Raw genomic sequence first — 5,949 nt, 5'->3', positions numbered from 1 at the left:
ATAAAAAATTGTCTCTAGTCTCTCATGTGATTATTTACCCATGTGTATTATAATATTTGTTACACTGGAGATACTTTTTGTAGCTTATTAGAAATACAGAACCATAGAATTGCTTCTGTTGGAAGAGACTTAAAGAGCATGTGATTCCACCCCCCTGCTGTGGACAGGGATGCCTTCCACTGGATCAGATTTCTCAAGAGGAAAGGTGTGAGACTTGCTAGCAAGAGAAGTGCTGGCAGTGGCTGAAGGCAGAAGGTCATTTCCCAGGAGTAGATGGATGGGGGAGCCCACCACTGGATTTTGTATTTGAACTTTTTTCTTTTAAATTTATGTCTTTGCTGTCCTGACCAAATTTGCTATAGTTCTTCACTGTCTCAACGTTCCATTGCAAAAATGAGGAATTCAGCATATCCTAGATAACTTAAGCTGACTCCTGCAAATTTGGAAGTTCAAAGCAGACATTTCCAGATTGCATGACGAAATTTTTGAAGCTGCTCTCAAGCTGAACCAGCTCCTCCCAGTCCTTTTATGCAACTCCTAGTGTATGTAAACTTTAATGGCAAAGTTAAACGAATAATCCTCCAGAAAGTGTGTTGAAAGAGGCTGTTGTAGAAATCTTCTCATGCACGGACACACCATGCATGTCTGTAAGTACATCAGAACTGTTGCTAGAGGGTGTGTTTTACAGCATTTCAGAGGAGAGTTGTATTAGGGTGCTCTCAATTTCACTGAAATACAAGACTGCAGCTGTTCCAAGAGGCAGAGGAACCTAAACTTACCAAGAATGAAGATTTTGGCTTTTCCATTCCTTCACAGGAGTGGGATGCAGACTGTCACTTCCTCTCACTGCTGATGAGGTTCAGGCAGAGCAGCCACTCCACTTGGCATCATGGGAGTTTGGCAGTAGGCAGAGTTTTCCTGGCTTCTTGATGAACATTGGGAACAGGCTTGTGTAGCCTCATCCCACCTCATCCCAGTTCTGTCATGGTAAGAGGGACTGTACCAAGGGAAGGTCCTGTCAAGGAGAAGTTATCAAGGGGCCAGGTGATGCAGTGCCCCAAGGCTGGGCTGGTCCCTTAGGTTTTGTCTGCTCAGAAAATCCTACAGGTTAGATTGCTCGTCAAAAATAAGTTTCAGGCTTTCCAAAAAGAAGAAAAAAAAAAAAAGAAGCTTGGACTTGAAATATGATAATGAAACTTACAAAAAAACAAGAAAAACTTATGCCCCACATAAATGCAGCAATGGCACATGACAAGGATGAATATTTTAGGGATATTTTTTGCTCTGCATGAGACTTCCATAGAGATGATGCTGAGACAAGCTGGTAATGCTTGTACATCAAGTATTTTCTGATGTTTGAATAATGCCTGACTGGGAAAGCATGGATGTGTGTGCACAGCCCACTGGTTTATTAAACACCATATCAACCTGTGATCATCACACAATACAAGAGGGACAGCTGCAAAATGGGAATAGAATTTGGAGTCTTAGTTACTGTTCCAGTAACTGTCTAATGATAGGTTTCAAAGTCCATAATGAGCCTTGTGATTTTGGGTCCTACAGTGGTGACTTGGTGTGACCCCAGCCATGATCTCAGGTCACTCACAAAAATGGGCCCAAGTGGATCCATCTTGCATTGCTGAGCATAGGGCCTAATACCTAAGTCTAAATCAAGACCTTCTGAAAGGTTTCTGCCAAATAGAATGCACTGAACTGATGATAAAACTGAACAATCGTTTTTATCCATTTTCTTCTCAGCTAATGGTGAGTCACAGTTCAGAGTTGTGCAAAAATGGTGGAGAAATACCCAGGAGGAAATTTTTTTTATACTCATCCAAATTCATTGAATTGCCATGTGGTGGCCACATGCACAGCTGAAAGCTGTTTATAGCAGTTGGTGAGGGTTCAGGGAATATTTGTCAGAAAATAACATTAATACTGCCATGATTTTGTAATTGTTTCCCTTAATGTGGGCTTTGCACCACTGGGGAGAGAATACTTGGGATGCCAAATAAAAACAGTGCTTGCAGAGTCAGACAGGCTGAGTATACTTGTAGGAATTCTTTCAGGATGATGTGGAGTGATTAAAATTGGTTTAAAAACTTACATGAAGATGCTACTCCTCTTGTTATTTCAAATAACTTTATTTTCAGAATAAAGAGTAATACTTATTAGGATTTTGAGTGTGATGTGGCAGTAGATGGGTACCAAGTCCCTGAGAAATCTTGTCTAGTTAAGTGAAGCACTTAGAAAGCCACCCAGACCCTCACTGTGCTTTGCACCTTCTTCTCTCTCCAATTTCTTTAATAAACAGTTGCTAGGAAAATTAATGTCCACTATTTGGACACTGCAACAATAATGCAGGAGTAAATAGTTATGTGTATCAATAAGAACAGTCCCTTCATCTGGGAATGCAGTATAATGTCATTTTACACATGGACAGTATTGGACACAGCCATGTTCTCATTTTTTTCCTCTTCCTATAACTAAACCCAGACATTTGAAATTTATTTTCTCTGAAATATACTGTAACAGTTGTCTAGACTTGGGAAATAAATGGTAAGTTCTGTGTTTCTGCCAGGAATAAGCAGGCCTACCTCTACCCTCCCATGTGGCCAGGGGTAATAGGGGGCCACCGTGGCAGAGATGGCCAAAGGAAAAGCACATGGGGACCTCGGGGATGCCACAGGCTTCTTACAGTGGTCATCAACAATCTTGCCCCTGGGGTCTTGCCCCCTCTTTGTGCCTGTTCATAGGGAATATTAGCAGACACCTGGCCAGGATGTCTGGTTTAACTCCTGTTGGTAGAGATGAGTGTGGCTTTAGGGCAAGCCACAGAGAATCACATGCTGTGGGATGTTGTTGCACTGGAGGACAGGTGCCAGAAAACTGCAAGCTGTGCACTCTGGGTGATGCAGCAGCCTCTTCCCTAATAGCCCTGGTTGGACTGTGTGTCTCACAGGGTGTTTGCATGAGAAGTAGGGGAAGGAAACTACTCAGAATATCTCTCCTCCCTCTCCCCACACAGCCACCTGCATCCCCACATGGATCTCCCTCACATTCCTCTGCACATCCCCTGTGCATCTCTCCCCACACATCCCCCCACACTCCCTGCTGCTGCCACAGGATGAATGGTTTCAGTAGCCTTTGTCCCACATGTTCCCTGTTTGTAGGTTGAAAAGGGGACAAACCAAAAGGGATGCAGGGTGCAAAGTGCCCATTGATGGTGTTGGGGACATGACCCAGTCAATGCAGGCAGGGAGTCGTGAAGGATGTCAGCACCTGTCTGATGTCCTTCAATATGCCAAAAATATGTGCTGACTTTTCAGCCTCATTGCAAGCAGAAAACTCTGGTTTTGAAAATTAGTTTTATAGAAGAGGGAAGGGGAAGCTATTGAGGGTGTTACTGTCTAGTGGGAAGGAAGAGGAGCTTGGCCAAGGCTGTGGAAAAGCATCAGCATAAAGAAGGCTGCCAAAACACCCTGAAGAAACTGGAGTCTTTGTGAAAGCAGACTTGGAGGAAAAGAAGCCAGTTCATGGCAGCAGGCAAAAGCAGGGTTGAGATCCATATGCTTGAAAACAGACCCAAAAATTCCTCAAACTGGCTTCATAGGTGGAGTTTCCTGGAAGAAAGCAAGACTGAAAACTTCAGATTACTTTCATCCTCCTGTCCATCTACACTGTGATGTTAGTGCAGGGCCTTCAGCATCATCTCCACTACATCCCACTCCCTGCTGTCCCTCATGGCTTTCTTTGCCCCAACACAGAGTGAATTGACCTCCAAAATGGATGCAAATCCTTCCTCTCAGCACCTACAGAGAAGAAGATATGTCCACTCGAGGTCACACCTTGGAAATGTCTTCTGCTGACATGAGATGTAATGCCAATTTTTGACATTTGAGCAACACAGAGGGTTTTGGTGGGGGGTTTGCTGTTTGTATTCAGGCACAATAATCCTTCACAGAGCTAAGGCAGAGTGTCTTTAGATGATATTTTAAAACGATAAAGCACTGTCAAAAGGGAATAAGAAGACATGCTGTATCTGTTACAGTGATGATGTTCAAAGTGAGAATTTCTCCAGGTTTTTAAAACATATTATTATATTTAATTTTCTATTATAGTGATTACAGAGAAAATTTCTTATTTAAAGTATTTTTAAATGAAATGGAAAAATGTTTCTTATCAAGGCGATAAGCACTTTCTATGTAATCAGAAACACTTCAGCTTGTACTGTTACTTAAAGGCTGGAATTGCTGTAGGGAGAGATGATGTGTCACTCAGCATTGCAATGACAAACACCTTTAACATGGAGGTAATTAGGGGACACAATGTGTGGCTGTGCATAGCCTTCAGTTTTAGCTGGAATCAGCAGGAAAAATATGTTTGGCACAGTATGTGGCAAAGGTTGTAGGGGTTTAATCACATTTCTCTTTGCTCCAAAACCTGTCATGATAGAAGATACCCCTCTAATAGTTTGTGTGAAGGATGTCAGGCTGGTCTCAACTTTTTTTTAACAGCAGATGCTTATGCAAATAGTCACTGAAATCTGAGAGTAAAATTTATTCTGTAATTACCCTTGAACAACAGAGTTTCTGCTGTTGAACATGTGGTACCACATGCAGTATCCCAATCCCAGCAGTTAATTACTGAAGGTCTCTCCAAAGCCCTCTCCTCTCTCCCATCAGATTTCCTGTCTTCCAGGTGTCGCAGGAATGGGTACTCTTGGCAACTGTCACAGCTCATGTGACATTTGCTGAGGGTTGGTTTCTTGTAGCCTCATTATGCTGTGTGCTGAATGGAATCTGCAACGATATGGAACGTCTGGTCCTGGGTTATTAGTCCATTAACCTAGGAGAAGTGTGTGCTCTTGCTTTACCCCGACCATGTCGTCTCTGAGAGCCCTCGAGAAAGGACACACAGGGACCACTGGTGAGGACAGGGAACAAAGAGGAAGTTTATTCAGGGGAACAGGTTTATATGGACTTTGGAGGGATACAAACTCACCAATAAGGGAAAAGGGGGGAGTCTGGCTTTGGGCCAATAGGAGTAAGGAGATTTACATTCAATGGGAAAGGGTTTCAGGTAACATGAGGTCACAATTTTTCTCCCAGCCCCCTGGCCTGACAGGGTATTCTGGGAAGAAGACGCAATGACAATGCAGTTTTTACATTTAGTACATTCAAATCACATTAAAAACATCAGTTGTTAAATCATTCTCAGTGACTGGTGGATTTTCTTCATCAGCCCATTTTTGACGTGACATTCTCCAAGCCATGTATTGAGAATGCATTGCTACAATTTGCTTCCCTGCTTCCTGCTGGGAATCATCAAATGTGAAGAAACAAAGCTGCAGTGCAAGAAGATGTAAAACTTTTAAAATAATTTCAGATTTCCATCTTGGTTGGGAAGCTGAGAGCCTGCTCCTGCCTGAGCTGCGGTGCAGATATTCCTCTGGTATCCTCTCTTTCTCCAGTTGTCTGCATTTCCACATCTCTGGGCTACACAAAACGAGCCAATCTTTGTGTGGCTGGCAGTGGCATGGTATTGCTGCACAAAGTCTCTGGTGCTGGCAGACAGCGGGCAAGGAGAGTGTTGCTGCCTCTGGATGTGGCAAGAGTGATGACTCAATAGGCCAGAGTTTCCCCACAGTCAGTCCCCAGATTATGATTTAATTCCAGGGTATTAGGAAGCTGGAAAAAGGAGGCATAGCTCAAAGATCCTGGTCTGTTCCTTGCAAGAGGTGAAAGTGGTAAATTCCAATATTGGCTTACTTCTGATTTTCAGAATAAACTTCTGCCTAGCACTGCCACAGAATTTCTGCAGGAATCCTTAATTTTCCTATAAATTTATACTCTGCAAATTACACTCAATAAAAACATGGTTTCTACCAGACACAAAAGACTGGGGCTGGTATGTGATGCAGGGAGCAGCTAAGGTTTGAGTATTGTG

Source organism: Pithys albifrons, chromosome Z, assembly GCF_047495875.1.
Source record: "Pithys albifrons albifrons isolate INPA30051 chromosome Z, PitAlb_v1, whole genome shotgun sequence".
NCBI lineage: Eukaryota > Metazoa > Chordata > Aves > Passeriformes > Thamnophilidae > Pithys > Pithys albifrons.
Note: the sequence above shows the minus strand (reverse complement) of the source record.